Genomic DNA, 21,159 nt, shown 5'->3' with positions numbered 1-21,159 from the left:
AGTGTGGAGGAGAATCCTTGCTTTCCACAGCAACGTATTGATGGTTTATGCCTGGAGCAGAAGGAGAAAGTGAGCTGGTCTGGCTGTAATGGGCAAAAATGATGTCTTCCCTGAGCCCTTAGACTGTCGACACCTTGAAGCAGTGCGGGAGGGCCAGTGGTCAAATGGATCTCACCATAACTTAAATGAGCTCTTCCTTGGAAGCGGGAATTCCTAGTCGCCCAACTTCCTCCAACTTTGCGCAGTGGCAATATCGTAGCCCATGAGGTATAACCGAGGCGTGATTATTGCTAATTGAAAACTTTTCCCAATACCCCGCCATGATGACTTGAAATATAGTCAGCATTGGCAATTTTTGTTGGTCTCTCAGGAGACTTCATCCATGGTATGCAAATGACAGAGTCTTAGCTCCTCCCAGTGTGGAGGAGAATCCTTGCTTCCCACAGCAACGTATTGATGGTTTATGCCTGGAGCAGAAGGAGAAAGTGAGCTGGTCTGGCTGTAATGGGCAAAAATGATGTCTTCCCTGAGCCCTTAGACTGTCGACACCTTGAAGCAGTGCGGGAGGGCCAGTGGTCAAATGGATCTCACCATAACTTAAATGAGCTCTTCCTTGGAAGCGGGAATTCCTAGTCGCCCAACTTCCTCCAACTTTGCGCAGTGGCAATATCGTAGCCCATGAGGTATAACCGAGGCGTGATTATTGCTAATTGAAAACTTTTCCCAATACCCCGCCATGATGACTTGAAATATAGTCAGCATTGGCAATTTTTGTTGGTCTCTCAGGAGACTTCATCCATGGTATGCAAATGACAGAGTCTTAGCTCCTCCCAGTGTGGAGGAGAATCCTTGCTTCCCACAGCAACGTATTGATGGTTTATGCCTGGAGCAGAAGGAGAAAGTGAGCTGGTCTGGCTGTAATGGGCAAAAATGATGTCTTCCCTGAGCCCTTAGACTGTCGACACCTTGAAGCAGTGCGGGAGGGCCAGTGGTCAAATGGATCTCACCATAACTTAAATGAGCTCTTCCTTGGAAGCGGGAATTCCTAGTCGCCCAACTTCCTCCAACTTTGCGCAGTGGCAATATCGTAGCCCATGAGGTATAACCGAGGCGTGATTATTGCTAATTGAAAACTTTTCCCAATACCCCGCCATGATGACTTGAAATATAGTCAGCATTGGCAATTTTTGTTGGTCTCTCAGGAGACTTCATCCATGGTATGCAAATGACAGAGTCTTAGCTCCTCCCAGTGTGGAGGAGAATCCTTGCTTCCCACAGCAACTTATTGATGGTTTATGCCTGGAGCAGAAGGAGAAAGTGAGCTGGTCTGGCTGTAATGGGCAAAAATGATGTCTTCCCTGAGCCCTTAGACTGTCGACACCTTGAAGCAGTGCGGGAGGGCCAGTGGTCAAATGGATCTCACCATAACTTAAATGAGCTCTTCCTTGGAAGCGGGAATTCCTAGTCGCCCAACTTCCTCCAACTTTGCGCAGTGGCAATATCGTAGCCCATGTGGTATAACCGAGGCGTGATTATTGCTAATTGAAAACTTTTCCCAATACCCCGCCATGATGACTTGAAATATAGTCAGCATTGGCAATTTTTGTTGGTCTCTCAGGAGACTTCATCCATGGTATGCAAATGACAGAGTCTTAGCTCCTCCCAGTGTGGAGGAGAATCCTTGCTTCCCACAGCAACGTATTGATGGTTTATGCCTGGAGCAGAAGGAGAAAGTGAGCTGGTCTGGCTGTAATGGGCAAAAATGATGTCTTCCCTGAGCCCTTAGACTGTCGACACCTTGAAGCAGTGCGGGAGGGCAAGTGGTCAAATGGATCTCACCATAACTTAAATGAGCTCTTCCTTGGAAGCGGGAATTCCTAGTCGCCCAACTTCCTCCAACTTTGCGCAGTGGCAATATCGTAGCCCATGAGGTATAACCGAGGCGTGATTATTGCTAATTGAAAACTTTTCCCAATACCCCGCCATGATGACTTGAAATATAGTCAGCATTGGCAATTTTTGTTGGTCTCTGAGGAGACTTCATCCATGGTATGCAAATGACAGAGTCTTAGCTCCTCCCAGTGTGGAGGAGAATCCTTGCTTCCCACAGCAACGTATTGATGGTTTATGCCTGGAGCAGAAGGAGAAAGTGAGCTGGTCTGGCTGTAATGGGCAAAAATGATGTCTTCCCTGAGCCCTTAGACTGTCGACACCTTGAAGCAGTGCGGGAGGGCCAGTGGTCAAATGGATCTCACCATAACTTAAATGAGCTCTTCCTTGGAAGCGGGAATTCCTAGTCGCCCAACTTCCTCCAACTTTGCGCAGTGGCAATATCGTAGCCCATGAGGTATAACCGAGGCGTGATTATTGCTAATTGAAAACTTTTCCCAATACCCCGCCATGATGACTTGAAATATAGTCAGCATTGGCAATTTTTGTTGGTCTCTCAGGAGACTTCATCCATGGTATGCAAATGACAGAGTCTTAGCTCCTCCCAGTGTGGAGGAGAATGCTTGCTTCCCACAGCAACGTATTGATGGTTTATGCCTGGAGCAGAAGGAGAAAGTGAGCTGGTCTGGCTGTAATGGGCAAAAATGATGTCTTCCCTGAGCCCTTAGACTGTCGACACCTTGAAGCAGTGCGGGAGGGCCAGTGGTCAAATGGATCTCACCATAACTTAAATGAGCTCTTCCTTGGAAGCGGGAATTCCTAGTCGCCCAACTTCCTCCAACTTTGCGCAGTGGCAATATCGTAGCCCATGAGGTATAACCGAGGCGTGATTATTGCTAATTGAAAACTTTTCCCAATACCCCGCCATGATGACTTGAAATATAGTCAGCATTGGCAATTTTTGTTGGTCTCTCAGGAGACTTCATCCATGGTATGCAAATGACAGAGTCTTAGCTCCTCCCAGTGTGGAGGAGAATCCTTGCTTCCCACAGCAACGTATTGATGGTTTATGCCTGGAGCAGAAGGAGAAAGTGAGCTGGTCTGGCTGTAATGGGCAAAAATGATGTCTTCCCTGAGCCCTTAGACTGTCGACACCTTGAAGCAGTGCGGGAGGGCCAGTGGTCAAATGGATCTCACCATAACTTAAATGAGCTCTTCCTTGGAAGCGGGAATTCCTAGTCGCCCAACTTCCTCCAACTTTGCGCAGTGGCAATATCGTAGCCCATGAGGTATAACCGAGGCGTGATTATTGCTAATTGAAAACTTTTCCCAATACCCCGCCATGATGACTTGAAATATAGTCAGCATTGGCAATTTTTGTTGGTCTCTCATGAGACTTCATCCATGGTATGCAAATGACAGAGTCTTAGCTCCTCCCAGTGTGGAGGAGAATCCTTGCTTCCCACAGCAACGTATTGATGGTTTATGCCTGGAGCAGAAGGAGAAAGTGAGCTGGTCTGGCTGTAATGGGCAAAAATGATGTCTTCCCTGAGCCCTTAGACTGTCGACATCTTGAAGCAGTGCGGGAGGGCCAGTGGTCAAATGGATCTCACCATAACTTAAATGAGCTCTTCCTTGGAAGCGGGAATTCCTAGTCGCCCAACTTCCTCCAACTTTGCGCAGTGGCAATATCGTAGCCCATGAGGTATAACCGAGGCGTGATTATTGCTAATTGAAAACTTTTCCCAATACCCCGCCATGATGACTTGAAATATAGTCAGCATTGGCAATTTTTGTTGGTCTCTCAGGAGACTTCATCCATGGTATGCAAATGACAGAGTCTTAGCTCCTCCCAGTGTGGAGGAGAATCCTTGCGTCCCACAGCAACGTATTGATGGTTTATGCCTGGAGCAGAAGGAGAAAGTGAGCTGGTCCGGCTGTAATGGGCAAAAATGATGTCTTCCCTGAGCCCTTAGACTGTCGACATCTTGAAGCAGTGCGGGAGGGCCAGTGGTCAAATGGATCTCACCATAACTTAAATGAGCTCTTCCTTGGAAGCGGGAATTCCTAGTCGCCCAACTTCCTCCAACTTTGCGCAGTGGCAATATCGTAGCCCATGAGGTATAACCGAGGCGTGATTATTGCTAATTGAAAACTTTTCCCAATACCCCGCCATGATGACTTGAAATATAGTCAGCATTGACAATTTTTGTTGGTGTCTCAGGAGACTTCATCCATGGTATGCAAATGACAGAGTCTTAGCTCCTCCCAGTGTGGAGGAGAATCCTTGCTTCCCACAGCAACGTATTGATGGTTTATGCCTGGAGCGGAAGGAGAAAGTGAGCTGGTCTGGCTGTAATGGGCAAAAATGATGTCTTCCCTGAGCCCTTAGACTGTCGACACCTTGAAGCAGTGCGGGAGGGCCAGTGGTCAAATGGATCTCACCATAACTTAAATGAGCTCTTCCTTGGAAGCGGGAATTCCTAGTCGCCCAAATTCCTCCAACTTTGCGCAGTGGCAATATCGTAGCCCATGAGGTATAACCGAGGCGTAATTATTGCTAATTGAAAACTTTTCCCAATACCCCGCCATGATGACTTGAAATATAGTCAGCATTGGCAATTTTTGTTGGTCTCTCAGGAGACTTCATCCGTGGTATGCAAATGACAGAGTCTTAGCTCCTCCCAGTGTGGAGGAGAATCCTTGCTTCCCACAGCAACGTATTGATGGTTTATGCCTGGAGCAGAAGGAGAAAGTGAGCTGGTCTGGCTGTAATGGGCAAAAATGATGTCTTCCCTGAGCCCTTAGACTGTCGACACCTTGAAGCAGTGCGGGAGGGCCAGTGGTCAAATGGATCTCACCATAACTTAAATGAGCTCTTCCTTGGAAGCGGGAATTCCTAGTCGCCCAACTTCCTCCAACTTTGCGCAGTGGCAATATCGTAGCCCATGAGGTATAACCGAGGCGTGATTATTGCTAATTGAAAACTTTTCCCAATACCCCGCCATGATGACTTGAAATATAGTCAGCATTGGCAATTTTTGTTGGTCTCTGAGGAGACTTCATCCATGGTATGCAAATGACAGAGTCTTAGCTCCTCCCAGTGTGGAGGAGAATCCTTGCTTCCCACAGCAACGTATTGATGGTTTATGCCTGGAGCAGAAGGAGAAAGTGAGCTGGTCTGGCTGTAATGGGCAAAAATGATGTCTTCCCTGAGCCCTTAGACTGTCGACACCTTGAAGCAGTGCGGGAGGGCCAGTGGTCAAATGGATCTCACCATAACTTAAATGAGCTCTTCCTTGGAAGCGGGAATTCCTAGTCGCCCAACTTCCTCCAACTTTGCGCAGTGGCAATATCGTAGCCCATGAGGTATAACCGAGGCGTGATTATTGCTAATTGAAAACTTTTCCCAATACCCCGCCATGATGACTTGAAATATAGTCAGCATTGGCAATTTTTGTTGGTCTCTCAGGAGACTTCATCCATGGTATGCAAATGACAGAGTCTTAGCTCCTCCCAGTGTGGAGGAGAATCCTTGCTTCCCACAGCAACGTATTGATGGTTTATGCCTGGAGCAGAAGGAGAAAGTGAGCTGGTCTGGCTGTAATGGGCAAAAATGATGTCTTCCCTGAGCCCTTAGACTGTCGACACCTTGAAGCAGTGCGGGAGGGCCAGTGGTCAAATGGATCTCACCATAACTTAAATGAGCTCTTCCTTGGAAGCGGGAATTCCTAGTCGCCCAACTTCCTCCAACTTTGCGCAGTGGCAATATCGTAGCCCATGAGGTATAACCGAGGCGTGATTATTGCTAATTGAAAACTTTTCCCAATACTCCGCCATGATGACTTGAAATATAGTCAGCATTGGCAATTTTTGTTGGTCTCTCAGGAGACTTCATCCATGGTATGCAAACGACAGAGTCTTAGCTCCTCCCAGCGTGGAGGAGAATCCTTGCTTCCCACAGCAACGTATTGATGGTTTATGCCTGGAGCAGAAGGAGAAAGTGAGCTGGTCTGGCTGTAATGGGCAAATATGATGTCTTCCCTGAGCCCTTAGACTGTCGACACCTTGAAGCAGTGCGGGAGGGCCAGTGGTCAAATGGATCTCACAATAACTTAAATGAGCTCTTCCTTGGAAGCGGGAATTCCTAGTCGCCCAACTTCCTCCAACTTTGCGCAGTGGCAATATCGTAGCCCATGAGGTATAACCGAGGCGTGATTATTGCTAATTGAAAACTTTTCCCAATACCCCGCCATGATGACTTGAAATATAGTCAGCATTGGCAATTTTTGTTGGTCTCTCAGGAGACTTCATCCATGGTATGCAAATGACAGAGTCTTAGCTCCTCCCAGTGTGGAGGAGAATCCTTGCTTCCCACACCAACGTATTGATGGTTTATGCCTGGAGCAGAAGGAGAAAGTGAGCTGGTCTGGCTGTAATGGGCAAAAATGATGTCTTCCCTGAGCCCTTAGACTGTCGACACCTTGAAGCAGTGCGGGAGGGCCAGTGGTCAAATGGATCTCACCATAACTTAAATGAGCTCTTCCTTGGAAGCGGGAATTCCTAGTCGCCCAACTTCCTCCAATTTTGCGCAGTGGCAATATCGTAGCCCATGAGGTATAACCGAGGCGTGATTATTGCTAATTGAAAACTTTTCCCAATACCCCGCCATGATGACTTGAAATATAGTCAGCATTGGCAATTTTTGTTGGTCTCTCAGGAGACTTCATCCATGGTATGCAAATGACAGAGTCTTAGCTCCTCCCAGTGTGGAGGAGAATCCTTGCTTCCCACAGCAACGTATTGATGGTTTATGCCTGGAGCAGAAGGAGAAAGTGAGCTGGTCTGGCTGTAATGGGCAAAAATGATGTCTTCCCTGAGCCCTTAGACTGTCGACACCTTGAAGCAGTGCGGGAGGGCCAGTGGTCAAATGGATCTCACCATAACTTAAATGAGCTCTTCCTTGGAAGCGGGAATTCCTAGTCGCCCAACTTCCTCCAACTTTGCGCAGTGGCAATATCGTAGCCCATGAGGTATAACCGAGGCGTGATTATTGCTAATTGAAAACTTTTCCCAATACCCCGCCATGATGACTTGAAATATAGTCAGCATTGGCAATTTTTGTTGGTCTCTCAGGAGACTTCATCCATGGTATGCAAATGACAGAGTCTTAGCTCCTCCCAATGTGGAGGAGAATCCTTGCTTCCCACAGCAACGTATTGATGGTTTATGCCTGGAGCAGAAGGAGAAAGTGAGCTGGTCTGGCTGTAATGGGCAAAAATGATGTCTTCCCTGAGCCCTTAGACTGTCGACACCTTGAAGCAGTGCGGGAGGGCCAGTGGTCAAATGGATCTCACAATAACTTAAATGAGCTCTTCCTTGGAAGCGGGAATTCCTAGTCGCCCAACTTCCTCCAACTTTGCGCAGTGGCAATGTCGTAGCCCATGAGGTATAACCGAGGCGTGATTATTGCTAATTGAAAACTTTTCCCAATACCCCGCCATGATGACTTGAAATATAGTCAGCATTGGCAATTTTTGTTGGTCTCTCAGGAGACTTCATCCATGGTATGCAAATGACAGAGTCTTAGCTCCTCCCAGTGTGGAGGAGAATCCTTGCTTCCCACAGCAACGTATTGATGGTTTATGCCTGGAGCAGAAGGAGAAAGTGAGCTGGTCTGGCTGTAATGGACAAAAATGATGTCTTCCCTGAGCCCTTAGACTGTCGACACCTTGAAGCAGTGCGGGAGGGCCAGTGGTCAAATGGATCTCACCATAACTTAAATGAGCTCTTCCTTGGAAGCGGGAATTCCTAGTCGCCCAACTTCCTCCAACTTTGCGAAGTGGCAATATCGTAGCCCATGAGGTATAACCGAGGCGTGATTATTGCTAATTGAAAACTTTTCCCAATACCCCGCCATGATGACTTGAAATATAGTCAGCATTGGCAATTTTTGTTGGTCTCTCAGGAGACTTCATCCATGGTATGCAAATGACAGAGTCTTAGCTCCTCCCAGTGTGGAGGAGAATCCTTGCTTCCCACAGCAACGTATTGATGGTTTATGCCTGGAGCAGAAGGAGAAAGTGAGCTGGTCTGGCTGTAATGGGCAAAAATGATGTCTTCCCTGAGCCCTTAGACTGTCGACACCTTGAAGCAGTGCGGGAGGGCCAGTGGTCAAATGGATCTCACCATAACTTAAATGAGCTCTTCCTTGGAAGCGGGAATTCCTAGTCGCCCAACTTCCTCCAACTTTGCGCAGTGGCAATATCGTAGCCCATGAGGTATAACCGAGGCGTGATTATTGCTAATTGAAAACTTTTCCCAATACCCCGCCATGATGACTTGAAATATAGTCAGCATTGGCAATTTTTGTTGGTCTCTCAGGAGACTTCATCCATGGTATGCAAATGACAGAGTCTTAGCTCCTCCCAGTGTGGAGGAGAATCCTTGCTTCCCACAGCAACGTATTGATGGTTTATGCCTGGAGCAGAAGGAGAAAGTGAGCTGGTCTGGCTGTAATGGGCAAAAATGATGTCTTCCCTGAGCCCTTAGACTGTCGACACCTTGAAGCAGTGCGGGAGGGCCAGTGGTCAAATGGATCTCACCATAACTTAAATGAGCTCTTCCTTGGAAGCGGGAATTCCTAGTCGCCCAACTTCCTCCAACTTTGCGCAGTGGCAATATCGTAGCCCATGAGGTATAACCGAGGCGTGATTATTGCTAATTGAAAACTTTTCCCAATACCCCGCCATGATGACTTGAAATATAGTCAGCATTGGCAATTTTTGTTGGTCTCTCAGGAGACTTCATCCATGGTATGCAAATGACAGAGTCTTAGCTCCTCCCAGTGTGGAGGAGAATCCTTGCTTCCCACAGCAACGTATTGATGGTTTATGCCTGGAGCAGAAGGAGAAAGTGAGCTGGTCTGGCTGTAATGGGCAAAAATGATGTCTTCCCTGAGCCCTTAGACTGTCGACACCTTGAAGCAGTGCGGGAGGGCCAGTGGTCAAATGGATCTCACCATAACTTAAATGAGCTCTTCCTTGGAAGCGGGAATTCCTAGTCGCCCAACTTCCTCCAACTTTGCGCAGTGGCAATATCGTAGCCCATGAGGTATAACCGAGGCGTGATTATTGCTAATTGAAAACTTTTCCCAATACCCCGCCATGATGACTTGAAATATAGTCAGCATTGGCAATTTTTGTTGGTCTCTCAGGAGACTTCATCCATGGTATGCAAATGACAGAGTCTTAGCTCCTCCCAGTGTGGAGGAGAATCCTTGCTTCCCACAGCAACGTATTGATGGTTTATGCCTGGAGCAGAAGGAGAAAGTGAGCTGGTCTGGCTGTAATGGGCAAAAATGATGTCTTCCCTGAGCCCTTAGACTGTCGACACCTTGAAGCAGTGCGGGAGGGCCAGTGGTCAAATGGATCTCACCATAACTTAAATGAGCTCTTCCTTGGAAGCGGGAATTCCTAGTCGCCCAACTTCCTCCAACTTTGCGCAGTGGCAATATCGTAGCCCATGAGGTATAACCGAGGCGTGATTATTGCTAATTGAAAACTTTTCCCAATACCCCGCCATGATGACTTGAAATATAGTCAGCATTGGCAATTTTTGTTGGTCTCTCAGGAGACTTCATCCATGGTATGCAAATGACAGAGTCTTAGCTCCTCCCAGTGTGGAGGAGAATCCTTGCTTCCCACAGCAACGTATTGATGGTTTATGCCTGGAGCAGAAGGAGAAAGTGAGCTGGTCTGGCTGTAATGGGCAAAAAATGTCTTTTCCCTGAGCCCTTAGACTGTCGACACCTTGAAGCAGTGCGGGAGGGCCAGTGGTCAAATGGATCTCACCATAACTTAAATGAGCTCTTCCTTGGAAGCGGGAATTCCTAGTCGCCCAACTTCCTCCAACTTTGCGCAGTGGCAATATCGTAGCCCATGAGGTATAACCGAGGCGTGATTATTGCTAATTGAAAACTTTTCCCAATACCCCGCCATGATGACTTGAAATATAGTCAGCATTGGCAATTTTTGTTGGTCTCTCAGGAGACTTCATCCATGGTATGCAAATGACAGAGTCTTAGCTCCTCCCAGTGTGGAGGAGAATCCTTGCTTCTCACAGCAACGTATTGATGGTTTATGCCTGGAGCAGAAGGAGAAAGTGAGCTGGTCTGGCTGTAATGGGCAAAAATGATGTCTTCCCTGAGCCCTTAGACGGTCGACACCTTGAAGCAGTGCGGGAGGGCCAGTGGTCAAATGGATCTCACCATAACTTAAATGAGCTCTTCCTTGGAAGCGGGAATTCCTAGTCGCCCAACTTCCTCCAACTTTGCGAAGTGGCAATATCGTAGCCCATGAGGTATAACCGAGGCATGATTATTGCTAATTGAAAACTTTTCCCAATACCCCGCCATGATGACTTGAAATATAGTCAGCATTGGCAATTTTTGTTGGTCTCTCAGGAGACTTCATCCATGGTATGCAAATGACAGAGTCTTAGCTCCTCCCAGTGTGGAGGAGAATCCTTGCTTCCCACAGCAACGTATTGATGGTTTATGCCTGGAGCAGAAGGAGAAAGTGAGCTGGTCTGGCTGTAATGGGCAAAAATGATGTCTTCCCTGAGCCCTTAGACTGTCGACACCTTGAAGCAATGCGGGAGGGCCAGTGGTCAAATCGATCTCACCATAACTTAAATGAGTTCTTCCTTGGAAGCGGGAATTCCTAGTCGCCCAACTTCCTCCAACTTTGCGCAGTGGCAATATCGTAGCCCATGAGGTATAACCGAGGTGTGATTATTGCTAATTGAAAACTTTTCCCAATACCCCGCCATGATGACTTGAAATATAGTCAGCATTGGCAATTTTTGTTGGTCTCTCAGGAGACTTCATCCATGGTATGCAAATGACAGAGTCTTAGCTCCTCCCAGTGTGGAGGAGAATCCTTGCTTCCCACAGCAACGTATTGATGGTTTATGCCTGGAGCAGAAGGAGAAAGTGAGCTGGTCTGGCTGTAATGGGCAAAAATGATGTCTTCCCTGAGCCCTTAGACTGTCGACACCTTGAAGCAGTGCGGGAGGGCCAGTGGTCAAATGGATCTCACCATAACTTAAATGAGCTCTTCCTTGGAAGCGGGAATTCCTAGTCGCCCAACTTCCTCCAACTTTGCGCAGTGGCAATATCGTAGCCCATGAGGTATAACCGAGGCGTGATTATTGCTAATTGAAAACTTTTCCCAATACCCCGCCATGATGACTTGAAATATAGTCAGCATTGGCAATTTTTGTTGGTCTCTCAGGAGACTTCATCCATGGTATGCAAATGACAGAGTCTTAGCTCCTCCCAGTGTGGAGGAGAATCCTTGCTTCCCACAGCAACGTATTGATGGTTTATGCCTGGAGCAGAAGGAGAAAGTGAGCTGGTCTGGCTGTAATGGGCAAAAATGATGTCTTCCCTGAGCCCTTAGACTGTCGACACCTTGAAGCAGTGCGGGAGGGCCAGTGGTCAAATGGATCTCACCATAACTTAAATGAGCTCTTCCTTGGAAGCGGGAATTCCTAGTCGCCCAACTTCCTCCAACTTTGCGCAGTGGCAATATCGTAGCCCATGAGGTATAACCGAGGCGTGATTATTGCTAATTGAAAACTTTTCCCAATACCCCGCCATGATGACTTGAAATATAGTCAGCATTGGCAATTTTTGTTGGTCTCTCAGGAGACTTCATCCATGGTATGCAAATGACAGAGTCTTAGCTCCTCCCAGTGTGGAGGAGAATCCTTGCTTCCCACAGCAACGTATTGATGGTTTATGCCTGGAGCAGAAGGAGAAAGTGAGCTGGTCTGGCTGTAATGGGCAAAAATGATGTCTTCCCTGAGCCCTTAGACTGTCGACACCTTGAAGCAGTGCGGGAGGGCCAGTGGTCAAATGGATCTCACCATAACTTATATGAGCTCTTCCTTGGAAGCGGGAATTCCTAGTCGCCCAACTTCCTCCAACTTTGCGCAGTGGCAATATCGTAGCCCATGAGGTATAACCGAGGCGTGATTATTGCTAATTGAAAACTTTTCCCAATATCCCGCCATGATGACTTGAAATATAGTCAGCATTGGCAATTTTTGTTGGTCTCTCAGGAGACTTCATCCATGGTATGCAAATGACAGAGTCTTAGCTCCTCCCAGTGTGGAGGAGAATCCTTGCTTCCCACAGCAACGTATTGATGGTTTATGCCTGGAGCAGAAGGAGAAAGTGAGCTGGTCTGGCTGTAATGGGCAAAAATGATGTCTTCCCTGAGCCCTTAGACTGTCGACACCTTGAAACAGTGCGGGAGGGTCAGTGGTCAAATGGATCTCACCATAACTTAAATGAGCTCTTCCTTGGAAGCGGGAATTCCTAGTCGCCCAACTTCCTCCAACTTTGCGCAGTGGCAATATCGTAGCCCATGAGGTATAACCGAGGCGTGATTATTGCTAATTGAAAACTTTTCCCAATACCCCGCCATGATGACTTGAAATATAGTCAGCATTGGCAATTTTTGTTGGTCTCTCAGGAGACTTCATCCATGGTATGCAAATGACAGAGTCTTAGCTCCTCCCAGTGTGGAGGAGAATCCTTGCTTCCCACAGCAACGTATTGATGGTTTATGCCTGGAGCAGAAGGAGAAAGTGAGCTGGTCTGGCTGTAATGGGCAAAAATGATGTCTTCCCTGAGCCCTTAGACTGTCGACACCTTGAAGCAGTGCGGGAGGGCCAGTGGTCAAATGGATCTCACCATAACTTAAATGAGCTCTTCCTTGGAAGCGGGAATTCCTAGTCGCCCAACTTCCTCCAACTTTGCGCAGTGGCAATATCGTAGCCCATGAGGTATAACCGAGGCGTGATTATTGCTAATTGAAAACTTTTCCCAATACCCCGCCATGATGACTTGAAATATAGTCAGCATTGGCAATTTTTGTTGGTCTCTCAGGAGACTTCATCCATGGTATGCAAATGACAGAGTCTTAGCTCCTCCCAGTGTGGAGGAGAATCCTTGCTTCCCACAGCAACGTATTGATGGTTTATGCCTGGAGCAGAAGGAGAAAGTGAGCTGGTCTGGCTGTAATGGGCAAAAATGATGTCTTCCCTGAGCCCTTAGACTGTCGACACCTTGAAGCAGTGCGGGAGGGCCAGTGGTCAAATGGATCTCACCATAACTTAAATGAGCTCTTCCTTGGAAGCGGGAATTCCAAGTCGCCCAACTTCCTCCAACTTTGCGCAGTGGCAATATCGTAGCCCATGAGGTATAACCGAGGCGTGATTATTGCTAATTGAAAACTTTTCCCAATACCCCGCCATGATGACTTGAAATATAGTCAGCATTGGCAATTTTTGTTGGTCTCTCAGGAGACTTCATCCATGGTATGCAAATGACAGAGTCTTAGCTCCTCCCAGTGTGGAGGAGAATCCTTGCTTCCCACAGCAACGTATTGATGGTTTATGCCTGGAGCAGAAGGAGAAAGTGAGCTGGTCTGGCTGTAATGGGCAAAAATGATGTCTTCCCTGAGCCCTTAGACTGTCGACACCTTGAAGCAGTGCGGGAGGGCCAGTGGTCAAATGGATCTCACCATAACTTATATGAGCTCTTCCTTGGAAGCGGGAATTCCTAGTCGCCCAACTTCCTCCAACTTTGCGCAGTGGCAATATCGTAGCCCATGAGGTATAACCGAGGCGTGATTATTGCTAATTGAAAACTTTTCCCAATATCCCGCCATGATGACTTGAAATATAGTCAGCATTGGCAATTTTTGTTGGTCTCTCAGGAGACTTCATCCATGGTATGCAAATGACAGAGTCTTAGCTCCTCCCAGTGTGGAGGAGAATCCTTGCTTCCCACAGCAACGTATTGATGGTTTATGCCTGGAGCAGAAGGAGAAAGTGAGCTGGTCTGGCTGTAATGGGCAAAAATGATGTCTTCCCTGAGCCCTTAGACTGTCGACACCTTGAAGCAGTGCGGGAGGGCCAGTGGTCAAATGGATCTCACCATAACTTAAATGAGCTCTTCCTTGGAAGCGGGAATTCCTAGTCGCCCAACTTCCTCCAACTTTGCGCAGTGGCAATATCGTAGCCCATGAGGTATAACCGAGGCGTGATTATTGCTAATTGAAAACTTTTCCCAATACCCCGCCATGATGACTTGAAATATAGTCAGCATTGGCAATTTTTGTTGGTCTCTCAGGAGACTTCATCCATGGTATGCAAATGACAGAGTCTTAGATCCTCCCAGTGTGGAGGAGAATCCTTGCTTCCCACAGCAATGTATTGATGGTTTATGCCTGGAGCAGAAGGAGAAAGTGATCTGGTCTGGCTGTAATGGGCAAAAATGATGTCTTCCCTGAGCCCTTAGACTGTCGACACCTTGAAGCAGTGCGGGAGGGCCAGTGGTCAAATGGATCTCACCATAACTTAAATGAGCTCTTCCTTGGAAGCGGGAATTCCTAGTCGCCTAAGTTCCTCCAACTTTGCGCAGTGGCAATATCGTAGCCCATGAGGTATAACCGAGGCGTGATTATTGCTAATTGAAACTTTTCCCAATACCCCACCATGATGACTTGAAATATAGTCAGCATTGGCAATTTTCGTTGGTCTCTCAAGAGACTTCATCCATGGTATGCAAATGACAGAGTCTTAGCTCCTCCCAGTGTGGAGGAGAATCCTTGCTTCCCACAGCAACGTATTGATGGTTTATGCCTGGAGCAGAAGGAGAAAGTGAGCTGGTCTGGCTGTAATGGGCAAAAATGATGTCTCCCCTGAGCCCTTAGACTGTCGACACCTTGAAGCAGTGCGGGAGGGCCAGTGGTCAAATGGAACTCACCATAACTTAAATGAGCTCTTCCTTGGAAGCGGGAATTCCTAGTCGCCCAGCTTCCTCCAACTTTGCGCAGTGGCAATATCGTAGCCCATGAGGTATAACCGAGGCGTGATTATTGCTAATTGAAAACTTTTCCCAATACCCCGCCATGATGACTTGAAATATAGTCAGCATTGGCAATTTTTGTTGGTCTCTCAGGAGACTTCATCCATGGTATGCAAATGACAGAGTCTTAGCTCCTCCCAGTGTGGAGGAGAATCCTTGCTTCCCACAGCAACGTATTGATGGTTTATGCCTGGAGCAGAAGGAGAAAGTGAGCTGGTCTGGCTGTAATGGGCAAAAATGATGTCTTCCCTGAGCCCTTAGACTGTCGACACCTTGAAGCAGTGCGGGAGGTCCAGTGGTCAAATGGATCTCACCATAACTTAAATGAGCTCTTCCTTGAAAGCGGGAATTCCTAGTCGCCCAACTTCCTCCAACTTTGCGCAGTGGCAATATCGTAGCCCATGAGGTATAACCGAGGCGTGATTATTGCTAATTGAAAACTTTTCCCAATACCCCGCCATGATGACTTGAAATATAGTCAGCATTGGCAATTTTTGTTGGTCTCTCAGGAGACTTCATCCATGGTATGCAAATGACAGAGTCTTAGCTCCTCCCAGTGTGGAGGAGAATTATTGCTTCCCACAGCAACGTATTGATGGTTTATGCCTGGAGCAGAAGGAGAAAGTGAGCTGTTCTGGCTGTAATGGGCAAAAATGATGTCTCCCCTGAGCCCTTAGACTGTCGACACCTTGAAGCAGTGCGGGAGGGCCAGTGGTCAAATGGATCTCACCATAACTTAAATGAGCTCTTCCTTGGAAGCGGGAATTCCTAGTCGCCCAACTTCCTCCAACTTTGCGCAGTGGCAATATCGTAGCCCATGAGGTATAACCGAGGCGTGATTATTGCTAATTGAAAACTTTTCCCAATACCCCGCCATGATGACTTGAAATATAGTCAGCATTGGCAATTTTTGTTGGTCTCTCAGGAGACTTCATCCATGGTATGCAAATGACAGAGTCTTAGCTCCTCCCAGTGTGGAGGAGAATCCTTGCTTCCCACAGCAACGTATTGATGGTTTATGCCTGGAGCAGAAGGAGAAAGTGAGCTGGTCTGGCTGTAATGGGCAAAAATGATGTCTTCCCTGAGCCCTTAGACTGTCGACACCTTGAAGCAGTGCGGGAGGGCCAGTGGTCAAATGGATCTCACCATAACTTAAATGAGCTCTTCCTTGGAAGCGGGAATTCCTAGTCGCCCAACTTCCTCCAACTTTGCGCAGTGGCAATATCGTAGCCCATGAGGTATAACCGAGGTGTGATTATTGCTAATTGAAAACTTTTCCCAATACCCCGCCATGATGACTTGAAATATAGTCAGCATTGGCAATTTTTGTTGGTCTCTCAGGAGACTTCATCCATGGTATGCAAATGACAGAGTCTTAGCTCCTCCCAGTGTGGAGGAGAATCCTTGCTTCCCACAGCAACGTATTGATGGTTTTTGCCTGGAGCAGAAGGAGAAAGTGAGCTGGTCTGGCTGTAATGGGCAAAAATGATGTCTTCCCTGAGCCCTTAGACTGTCGACACCTTGAAGCAGTGCGGGAGGGCCAGTGGTCAAATGGATCTCACCATAACTTAAATGAGCTCTTCCTTGGAAGCGGGAATTCCTAGTCGCCCAACTTCCTCCAACTTTGCGCAGTAGCAATATCGTAGCCCATGAGGTATAACCGAGGCGTGATTATTGCTAATTGAAAACTTTTCCCAATACCCCGCCATGATGACTTGAAATATAGTCAGCATTGGCAATTTTTGTTGGTCTCTCAGGAGACTTCATCCATGGTATGCAAATGACAGAGTCTTAGCTCCTCCCAGTGTGGAGGAGAATCCTTGCTTCCCACAGCAACGTATTGATGGTTTATGCCTGGAGCAGAAGGAGAAAGTGAGCTGGTCTGGCAGTAATGGGCAAAAATGATGTCTTCCCTGAGCCCTTAGACTGTCGACACCTTGAAGCAGTGCGGGAGGGCCAGTTGTCAAATGGATCTCACCATAACTTAAATGAGCTCTTCCTTGGAAGCGGGAATTCCTAGTCGCCCAACTTCCTCCAACTTTGCGCAGTGGCAATATCGTAGCCCATGAGGTATAACCGAGGCGTGATTATTGCTAATTGAAAACTTTTCCCAATACCCTGCCATGATGACTTGAAATATAGTCAGCATTGGCAATTTTTGTTGGTCTCTCAGGAGACTTCATCCATGGTATGCAAATGACAGAGTCTTAGCTCCTCCCAGTGTGGAGGAGAATCCTTGCTTCCCACAGCAACGTATTGATGGTTTATGCCTGGAGCAGAAGGAGAAAGTGAGCTGGTCTGGCTGTAATGGGCAAAAATGATGTCTTCCCTGAGCCCTTAGACTGTCGACACCTTGAAGCAGTGCGGGAGGGCCAGTGGTCAAATGGATCTCACCATAACTTAAATGAGCTCTTCCTTGGAAGCGGGAATTCCTAGTCGCCCAACTTCCTCCAACTTTGCGCAGTGGCAATATCGTAGCCCATGAGGTATAACCGAGGCGTGATTATTGCTAATTGAAAACTTTTCCCAATACCGCGCCATGATGACTTGAAATATAGTCAGCATTGGCAATTTTTGTTGGTCTCTCAGTAGACTTCATCCATGGTATGCAAATGACAGAGTCTTAGCTCCTCCCAGTGTGGAGGAGAATCCTTGCTTCCCACAGCAACGTATTGATGGTTTATGCCTGGAGCGGAAGGAGAAAGTGAGCTGGTCTGGCTGTAATGGGCAAAAATGATGTCTTCCCTGAGCCCTTAGACTGTCGACACCTTGAAGCAGTGCGGGAGGGCCAGTGGTCAAATGGATCTCACCATAACTTAAATGAGCTCTTCCTTGGAAGCGGGAATTTCTAGTCGCCCAACTTCCTCCAACTTTGCGCAGTGGCAATATCGTAGCCCATGAGGTATAACCGAGGCGTGATTATTGCTAATTGAAAACTTTTCCCAATACCCCGCCATGATGACTTGAAATATAGTCAGCATTGGCAATTTTTGTTGGTCTCTCAGGAGACTTCATCCATGGTATGCAAATGACAGAGTCTTAGCTCCTCCCAGTGTGGAGGAGAATCCTTGCTTCCCACAGCAACGTATTGATGGTTTATGCCTGGAGCAGAAGGAGAAAGTGAGCTGGTCTGGCTGTAATGGGCAAAAATGATGTCTTCCCTGAGCCCTTAGACTGTCGACACCTTGAAGCAGTGCGGGAGGGCCAGTGGTCAAATGGATCTCACCATAACTTAAATGAGCTCTTCCTTGGAAGCGGGAATTCCTAGTCGCCCAACTTCCTCCAACTTTGCGCAGTGGCAATATCGTAGCCCATGAGGTATAACCGAGGCGTGATTATTGCTAATTGAAAACTTTTCCCAATACCCCGCCATGATGACTTGAAATATAGTCAGCATTGGCAATTTTTGTCGGTTTTTCAGGAGACTTCATCCATGGCATGCAAATGACAGAGTCTTAGCTCCTCCCAGTGTGGAGGAGAATCCTTGCTTTCCACAGCATCGTATTGATGGTTTATGCCTGGAGCAGAAGGAGAAAGTGAGCTGGTCTGGCTGTAATGGGCAAAAATGATGTCTTCCCTGAGCCCTTAGACTGTCGACACCTTGAAGCAGTGCGGGAGGGCCAGTGGTCAAATGGATCTCACCATAACTTAACCCTGCTGTTCTGTTGGTCAAAAATGACCGACTTTGAACTTCAATATTCTTTAAAATATTCAAGATGCGGCTCTGAAACCCGTGGCCGACCGACCCATCCTCATTTAAGTCAATCAACCACAAGTTTCAGAACCGCATCTTGAACACCCCAAAAAATACCAAAGTTCAAAATAGGTCTCCCCAGACCGAACAGAACAGCAGGGTTAAATGAGCTCTTCCTTGGAAGCGGGAATTCCTAGTCGCCCAACTTCCTCCAACTTTGCGCAGTGGCAATATCGTAGCCCATGAGGTATAACCGTGGCGTGATTATTGCTAATTGAAAACTTTTCCCAATACCGCGCCATGATGACTTGAAATATAGTCAGCATTGGCAATTTTTGTCGGTCTCTCAGGAGACTTCATCCATGGTATGCAAATGACAGAGTCTTAGCTCCTCCCAGTGTGGAGGAGAATCCTTGCTTCCCACAGCAACGTATTGATGGTTTATGCCTGGAGCAGAAGGAGAAAGTGAGCTGGTCTGGCTGTAATGGGCAAAAATGATGTCTTCCCTGAGCCCTTAGACTGTCGACACCTTGAAGCAGTGCGGGAGGGCCAGTGGTCAAATGGATCTCACCATAACTTAAATGAGCTCTTCCTTGGAAGCGGGAATTCCTAGTCGCCCAACTTCCTCCAACTTTGCGCAGTGGCAATATCGTAGCCCATGAGGTATAACCGAGGCGTGATTATTGCTAATTGAAAACTTTTCCCAATACCCCGCCATGATGACTTGAAATATAGTCAGCATTGGCAATTTTTGTCGGTCATTTATGAGACTTCATCCATGGTATGCAAATGACAGAGTCTTAGCTCCTCCCAGTGTGGAGGCGAATCCTTGCTTCCCACAGCAACGTATTGATGGTTTATACCTGGAGCAGAAGGAGAAAGTTAGCTGGTCTGGCTGTAATGGGCAAAAATGATGTCTTCCCTGAGCCCTTAGACTGTCGACACCTTGAAGCAGTGCGGGAGGGCCAGTGGTCAAATGGATCTCACCATAACTTAAATGAGCTCTTCCTTGGAAGCGGGAATTCCTAGTCGCCCAACTTCCTCCAACTTTGCGCAGTGGCAATATCGTAGCCCATGAGGTATAACCGAGGCGTGATTATTGCTAATTGAAAACTTTTCCCAATACCCCGCCATGATGACTTGAAATATAGTCAGCATTGGCAATTTTTGTCGGTCTCTCAGGAGACTTCATCCATGGTATGCAAATGACAGAGTCTTAGCTCCTCCCAGTGTGGAGGAGAATCCTTGCTTCCCACAGCAACGTATTGATGGTTTATGCCTGGAGCAGAAGGAGAAAGTGAGCTGGTCTGGCTGTAATGGGCAAAAATGATGTCTTCCCTGAGCCCTTAGACTGTCGACACCTTGAAGCAGTGCGGGAGGGCCAGTGGTCAAATGGATCTCACCATAACTTAAATGAGCTCTTCCTTGGAAGCGGGAATTCCTAGTCGCCCGACTTCCTCCAACTTTGCGCAGTGGCAATATCGTAGCCCATGAGGTATAACCGAGGCGTGATTATTGCTAATTGAAAACTTTTCCCAATACCCCGCCATGATGACTTGAAATATAGTCAGCATTGGCAATTTTTGTCGGTCTCTCAGGAGACTTCATCCATGGTATGCAAATGACAGAGTCTTAGCTCCTCCCAGTGTGGAGGAGAATCCTTGCTTCCCACAGCAACGTATTGATGGTTTATGCCTGGAGCAGAAGGAGAAAGTGAGCTGGTCTGGCTGTAATGGGCAAAAATGATGTCTTCCCTGAGCCCTTAGACTGTCGACACCTTGAAGCAGTGCGGGAGGGCCAGTGGTCAAATGGATCTCACCATAACTTAAATGAGCTCTTCCTTGAAAGCGGGAATTCCTAGTCGCCCAACTTCCTCCAACTTTGCGCAGTGGCAATATCGTAGCCCATGAGGTATAACCGAGGCGTGATTATTGCTAATTGAAAACTTTTCCCAATACCCCGCCATGATGACTTGAAATATAGTCAGCATTGGCAATTTTTGTTGGTCTTTCAGGAGACTTCATCCATGGTATGCAAATGACAGAGTCTTAGCTCCTCCCAGTGTGGAGGAGAATCCTTGCTTCCCACAGCAACGTATTGATGGTTTATGCCTGGAGCAGAAGGAGAAAGTGAGCTGGTCTGGCTGTAATGGGCAAAAATGATGTCTTCCCTGAGCCCTTAGACTGTCGACACCTTGAAGCAGTGCGGGAGGGCCAGTGGTCAAATGGATCTCACCATAACTTAAATGAGCTCTTCCTTGGAAGCGGGAATTCCTAGTCGCCCAACTTCCTCCAACTTTGCGCAGTGGCAATATCGTAGCCCATGAGGTATAACTGAGGCATGATTATTGCTAATTGAAAACTTTTCCCAATACCCCGCCATGATGACTTGAAATATAGTCAGCATTGGCAATTTTTGTTGGTCTCTCAGGAGACTTCATCCATGGTATGCAAATGACAGAGTCTTAGCTCCTCCCAGTGTGGAGGAGAATCCTTGCTTTCCACAGCATCGTATTGATGGTTTATTCCTGGAGCAGAAGGAGAAAGTGAGCTGGTCTGGCTGTAATGGGCAAAAATGATGTCTTCCCTGAGCCCTTAGACTGTCGACACCTTGAAGCAGTGCGGGAGGG

The 21,159-nt window shown here is 47.4% G+C and overlaps 50 non-coding genes across 50 annotated transcripts; all 50 read left to right on the top strand.

Moving 5' to 3' along the window:
• The first annotated feature begins 233 nt into the window (after positions 1 to 233).
• LOC138677977 (U4 spliceosomal RNA) lies at positions 234 to 374 on the top strand. The gene has a single exon (XR_011321363.1). It is a non-coding gene; the product is annotated as a U4 spliceosomal RNA (small nuclear RNA).
• A 275-nt stretch (positions 375 to 649) lies between these two features.
• LOC138677975 (U4 spliceosomal RNA) lies at positions 650 to 790 on the top strand. Its single transcript, XR_011321361.1, has one exon. It is a non-coding gene; the product is annotated as a U4 spliceosomal RNA (small nuclear RNA).
• A 275-nt stretch (positions 791 to 1,065) lies between these two features.
• On the top strand, positions 1,066 to 1,206 carry LOC138677974 (U4 spliceosomal RNA). The gene has a single exon (XR_011321360.1). It is a non-coding gene; the product is annotated as a U4 spliceosomal RNA (small nuclear RNA).
• A 275-nt stretch (positions 1,207 to 1,481) lies between these two features.
• Positions 1,482 to 1,622, top strand: LOC138677605 (U4 spliceosomal RNA). The gene has a single exon (XR_011321010.1). It is a non-coding gene; the product is annotated as a U4 spliceosomal RNA (small nuclear RNA).
• A 275-nt stretch (positions 1,623 to 1,897) lies between these two features.
• On the top strand, positions 1,898 to 2,038 carry LOC138678167 (U4 spliceosomal RNA). The gene has a single exon (XR_011321539.1). It is a non-coding gene; the product is annotated as a U4 spliceosomal RNA (small nuclear RNA).
• Positions 2,039 to 2,313: 275 nt separating this feature from the next.
• Positions 2,314 to 2,454, top strand: LOC138677973 (U4 spliceosomal RNA). Its single transcript, XR_011321359.1, has one exon. It is a non-coding gene; the product is annotated as a U4 spliceosomal RNA (small nuclear RNA).
• Positions 2,455 to 2,729: 275 nt separating this feature from the next.
• Positions 2,730 to 2,870, top strand: LOC138677972 (U4 spliceosomal RNA). The gene has a single exon (XR_011321358.1). It is a non-coding gene; the product is annotated as a U4 spliceosomal RNA (small nuclear RNA).
• A 275-nt stretch (positions 2,871 to 3,145) lies between these two features.
• Positions 3,146 to 3,286, top strand: LOC138677773 (U4 spliceosomal RNA). Its single transcript, XR_011321168.1, has one exon. It is a non-coding gene; the product is annotated as a U4 spliceosomal RNA (small nuclear RNA).
• Positions 3,287 to 3,561: 275 nt separating this feature from the next.
• Positions 3,562 to 3,702, top strand: LOC138677971 (U4 spliceosomal RNA). The gene has a single exon (XR_011321357.1). It is a non-coding gene; the product is annotated as a U4 spliceosomal RNA (small nuclear RNA).
• Positions 3,703 to 3,977: 275 nt separating this feature from the next.
• LOC138677711 (U4 spliceosomal RNA) lies at positions 3,978 to 4,118 on the top strand. Its single transcript, XR_011321109.1, has one exon. It is a non-coding gene; the product is annotated as a U4 spliceosomal RNA (small nuclear RNA).
• A 275-nt stretch (positions 4,119 to 4,393) lies between these two features.
• On the top strand, positions 4,394 to 4,534 carry LOC138677599 (U4 spliceosomal RNA). The gene has a single exon (XR_011321004.1). It is a non-coding gene; the product is annotated as a U4 spliceosomal RNA (small nuclear RNA).
• A 275-nt stretch (positions 4,535 to 4,809) lies between these two features.
• On the top strand, positions 4,810 to 4,950 carry LOC138678166 (U4 spliceosomal RNA). The gene has a single exon (XR_011321538.1). It is a non-coding gene; the product is annotated as a U4 spliceosomal RNA (small nuclear RNA).
• Positions 4,951 to 5,225: 275 nt separating this feature from the next.
• LOC138677970 (U4 spliceosomal RNA) lies at positions 5,226 to 5,366 on the top strand. The gene has a single exon (XR_011321356.1). It is a non-coding gene; the product is annotated as a U4 spliceosomal RNA (small nuclear RNA).
• A 275-nt stretch (positions 5,367 to 5,641) lies between these two features.
• On the top strand, positions 5,642 to 5,782 carry LOC138678202 (U4 spliceosomal RNA). The gene has a single exon (XR_011321573.1). It is a non-coding gene; the product is annotated as a U4 spliceosomal RNA (small nuclear RNA).
• A 275-nt stretch (positions 5,783 to 6,057) lies between these two features.
• LOC138677969 (U4 spliceosomal RNA) lies at positions 6,058 to 6,198 on the top strand. Its single transcript, XR_011321355.1, has one exon. It is a non-coding gene; the product is annotated as a U4 spliceosomal RNA (small nuclear RNA).
• A 275-nt stretch (positions 6,199 to 6,473) lies between these two features.
• Positions 6,474 to 6,614, top strand: LOC138678236 (U4 spliceosomal RNA). The gene has a single exon (XR_011321606.1). It is a non-coding gene; the product is annotated as a U4 spliceosomal RNA (small nuclear RNA).
• A 275-nt stretch (positions 6,615 to 6,889) lies between these two features.
• Positions 6,890 to 7,030, top strand: LOC138677968 (U4 spliceosomal RNA). Its single transcript, XR_011321354.1, has one exon. It is a non-coding gene; the product is annotated as a U4 spliceosomal RNA (small nuclear RNA).
• Positions 7,031 to 7,305: 275 nt separating this feature from the next.
• On the top strand, positions 7,306 to 7,446 carry LOC138677509 (U4 spliceosomal RNA). Its single transcript, XR_011320916.1, has one exon. It is a non-coding gene; the product is annotated as a U4 spliceosomal RNA (small nuclear RNA).
• A 275-nt stretch (positions 7,447 to 7,721) lies between these two features.
• On the top strand, positions 7,722 to 7,862 carry LOC138677522 (U4 spliceosomal RNA). Its single transcript, XR_011320929.1, has one exon. It is a non-coding gene; the product is annotated as a U4 spliceosomal RNA (small nuclear RNA).
• A 275-nt stretch (positions 7,863 to 8,137) lies between these two features.
• LOC138677967 (U4 spliceosomal RNA) lies at positions 8,138 to 8,278 on the top strand. Its single transcript, XR_011321353.1, has one exon. It is a non-coding gene; the product is annotated as a U4 spliceosomal RNA (small nuclear RNA).
• A 275-nt stretch (positions 8,279 to 8,553) lies between these two features.
• Positions 8,554 to 8,694, top strand: LOC138677966 (U4 spliceosomal RNA). The gene has a single exon (XR_011321352.1). It is a non-coding gene; the product is annotated as a U4 spliceosomal RNA (small nuclear RNA).
• Positions 8,695 to 8,969: 275 nt separating this feature from the next.
• Positions 8,970 to 9,110, top strand: LOC138677964 (U4 spliceosomal RNA). Its single transcript, XR_011321350.1, has one exon. It is a non-coding gene; the product is annotated as a U4 spliceosomal RNA (small nuclear RNA).
• Positions 9,111 to 9,385: 275 nt separating this feature from the next.
• Positions 9,386 to 9,526, top strand: LOC138677963 (U4 spliceosomal RNA). The gene has a single exon (XR_011321349.1). It is a non-coding gene; the product is annotated as a U4 spliceosomal RNA (small nuclear RNA).
• Positions 9,527 to 9,801: 275 nt separating this feature from the next.
• Positions 9,802 to 9,942, top strand: LOC138677962 (U4 spliceosomal RNA). Its single transcript, XR_011321348.1, has one exon. It is a non-coding gene; the product is annotated as a U4 spliceosomal RNA (small nuclear RNA).
• A 275-nt stretch (positions 9,943 to 10,217) lies between these two features.
• Positions 10,218 to 10,358, top strand: LOC138677488 (U4 spliceosomal RNA). The gene has a single exon (XR_011320895.1). It is a non-coding gene; the product is annotated as a U4 spliceosomal RNA (small nuclear RNA).
• A 275-nt stretch (positions 10,359 to 10,633) lies between these two features.
• Positions 10,634 to 10,774, top strand: LOC138677493 (U4 spliceosomal RNA). Its single transcript, XR_011320900.1, has one exon. It is a non-coding gene; the product is annotated as a U4 spliceosomal RNA (small nuclear RNA).
• Positions 10,775 to 11,049: 275 nt separating this feature from the next.
• On the top strand, positions 11,050 to 11,190 carry LOC138677961 (U4 spliceosomal RNA). The gene has a single exon (XR_011321347.1). It is a non-coding gene; the product is annotated as a U4 spliceosomal RNA (small nuclear RNA).
• A 275-nt stretch (positions 11,191 to 11,465) lies between these two features.
• Positions 11,466 to 11,606, top strand: LOC138677960 (U4 spliceosomal RNA). The gene has a single exon (XR_011321346.1). It is a non-coding gene; the product is annotated as a U4 spliceosomal RNA (small nuclear RNA).
• Positions 11,607 to 11,881: 275 nt separating this feature from the next.
• Positions 11,882 to 12,022, top strand: LOC138678149 (U4 spliceosomal RNA). Its single transcript, XR_011321523.1, has one exon. It is a non-coding gene; the product is annotated as a U4 spliceosomal RNA (small nuclear RNA).
• A 275-nt stretch (positions 12,023 to 12,297) lies between these two features.
• LOC138677958 (U4 spliceosomal RNA) lies at positions 12,298 to 12,438 on the top strand. The gene has a single exon (XR_011321345.1). It is a non-coding gene; the product is annotated as a U4 spliceosomal RNA (small nuclear RNA).
• A 275-nt stretch (positions 12,439 to 12,713) lies between these two features.
• On the top strand, positions 12,714 to 12,854 carry LOC138677957 (U4 spliceosomal RNA). Its single transcript, XR_011321344.1, has one exon. It is a non-coding gene; the product is annotated as a U4 spliceosomal RNA (small nuclear RNA).
• A 275-nt stretch (positions 12,855 to 13,129) lies between these two features.
• On the top strand, positions 13,130 to 13,270 carry LOC138677956 (U4 spliceosomal RNA). Its single transcript, XR_011321343.1, has one exon. It is a non-coding gene; the product is annotated as a U4 spliceosomal RNA (small nuclear RNA).
• Positions 13,271 to 13,545: 275 nt separating this feature from the next.
• On the top strand, positions 13,546 to 13,686 carry LOC138678148 (U4 spliceosomal RNA). The gene has a single exon (XR_011321522.1). It is a non-coding gene; the product is annotated as a U4 spliceosomal RNA (small nuclear RNA).
• Positions 13,687 to 13,961: 275 nt separating this feature from the next.
• LOC138677955 (U4 spliceosomal RNA) lies at positions 13,962 to 14,102 on the top strand. Its single transcript, XR_011321342.1, has one exon. It is a non-coding gene; the product is annotated as a U4 spliceosomal RNA (small nuclear RNA).
• A 275-nt stretch (positions 14,103 to 14,377) lies between these two features.
• LOC138677720 (U4 spliceosomal RNA) lies at positions 14,378 to 14,517 on the top strand. The gene has a single exon (XR_011321118.1). It is a non-coding gene; the product is annotated as a U4 spliceosomal RNA (small nuclear RNA).
• Positions 14,518 to 14,792: 275 nt separating this feature from the next.
• LOC138677954 (U4 spliceosomal RNA) lies at positions 14,793 to 14,933 on the top strand. The gene has a single exon (XR_011321341.1). It is a non-coding gene; the product is annotated as a U4 spliceosomal RNA (small nuclear RNA).
• A 275-nt stretch (positions 14,934 to 15,208) lies between these two features.
• LOC138677953 (U4 spliceosomal RNA) lies at positions 15,209 to 15,349 on the top strand. The gene has a single exon (XR_011321340.1). It is a non-coding gene; the product is annotated as a U4 spliceosomal RNA (small nuclear RNA).
• A 275-nt stretch (positions 15,350 to 15,624) lies between these two features.
• LOC138677952 (U4 spliceosomal RNA) lies at positions 15,625 to 15,765 on the top strand. Its single transcript, XR_011321339.1, has one exon. It is a non-coding gene; the product is annotated as a U4 spliceosomal RNA (small nuclear RNA).
• A 275-nt stretch (positions 15,766 to 16,040) lies between these two features.
• LOC138677492 (U4 spliceosomal RNA) lies at positions 16,041 to 16,181 on the top strand. Its single transcript, XR_011320899.1, has one exon. It is a non-coding gene; the product is annotated as a U4 spliceosomal RNA (small nuclear RNA).
• A 275-nt stretch (positions 16,182 to 16,456) lies between these two features.
• On the top strand, positions 16,457 to 16,597 carry LOC138677567 (U4 spliceosomal RNA). The gene has a single exon (XR_011320973.1). It is a non-coding gene; the product is annotated as a U4 spliceosomal RNA (small nuclear RNA).
• Positions 16,598 to 16,872: 275 nt separating this feature from the next.
• Positions 16,873 to 17,013, top strand: LOC138677499 (U4 spliceosomal RNA). The gene has a single exon (XR_011320906.1). It is a non-coding gene; the product is annotated as a U4 spliceosomal RNA (small nuclear RNA).
• Positions 17,014 to 17,288: 275 nt separating this feature from the next.
• Positions 17,289 to 17,429, top strand: LOC138677602 (U4 spliceosomal RNA). Its single transcript, XR_011321007.1, has one exon. It is a non-coding gene; the product is annotated as a U4 spliceosomal RNA (small nuclear RNA).
• A 275-nt stretch (positions 17,430 to 17,704) lies between these two features.
• Positions 17,705 to 17,845, top strand: LOC138677951 (U4 spliceosomal RNA). The gene has a single exon (XR_011321338.1). It is a non-coding gene; the product is annotated as a U4 spliceosomal RNA (small nuclear RNA).
• A 275-nt stretch (positions 17,846 to 18,120) lies between these two features.
• LOC138677579 (U4 spliceosomal RNA) lies at positions 18,121 to 18,261 on the top strand. Its single transcript, XR_011320985.1, has one exon. It is a non-coding gene; the product is annotated as a U4 spliceosomal RNA (small nuclear RNA).
• Positions 18,262 to 18,743: 482 nt separating this feature from the next.
• Positions 18,744 to 18,884, top strand: LOC138677635 (U4 spliceosomal RNA). The gene has a single exon (XR_011321039.1). It is a non-coding gene; the product is annotated as a U4 spliceosomal RNA (small nuclear RNA).
• Positions 18,885 to 19,159: 275 nt separating this feature from the next.
• Positions 19,160 to 19,298, top strand: LOC138677585 (U4 spliceosomal RNA). The gene has a single exon (XR_011320991.1). It is a non-coding gene; the product is annotated as a U4 spliceosomal RNA (small nuclear RNA).
• Positions 19,299 to 19,575: 277 nt separating this feature from the next.
• On the top strand, positions 19,576 to 19,716 carry LOC138677772 (U4 spliceosomal RNA). The gene has a single exon (XR_011321167.1). It is a non-coding gene; the product is annotated as a U4 spliceosomal RNA (small nuclear RNA).
• Positions 19,717 to 19,991: 275 nt separating this feature from the next.
• Positions 19,992 to 20,132, top strand: LOC138677771 (U4 spliceosomal RNA). The gene has a single exon (XR_011321166.1). It is a non-coding gene; the product is annotated as a U4 spliceosomal RNA (small nuclear RNA).
• Positions 20,133 to 20,407: 275 nt separating this feature from the next.
• LOC138678213 (U4 spliceosomal RNA) lies at positions 20,408 to 20,548 on the top strand. Its single transcript, XR_011321584.1, has one exon. It is a non-coding gene; the product is annotated as a U4 spliceosomal RNA (small nuclear RNA).
• Positions 20,549 to 20,823: 275 nt separating this feature from the next.
• On the top strand, positions 20,824 to 20,964 carry LOC138678229 (U4 spliceosomal RNA). The gene has a single exon (XR_011321599.1). It is a non-coding gene; the product is annotated as a U4 spliceosomal RNA (small nuclear RNA).
• The last annotated feature ends 195 nt before the right edge of the window (positions 20,965 to 21,159 follow it).

Source organism: Ranitomeya imitator, chromosome 4 (genome assembly GCF_032444005.1).
Source record: "Ranitomeya imitator isolate aRanImi1 chromosome 4, aRanImi1.pri, whole genome shotgun sequence".
Classification (NCBI taxonomy): Eukaryota; Metazoa; Chordata; class Amphibia; order Anura; family Dendrobatidae; genus Ranitomeya; species Ranitomeya imitator.
The sequence above is the reverse complement of the archived record's forward strand: the minus strand, read 5'-3'. Positions and strand labels throughout refer to the sequence as shown.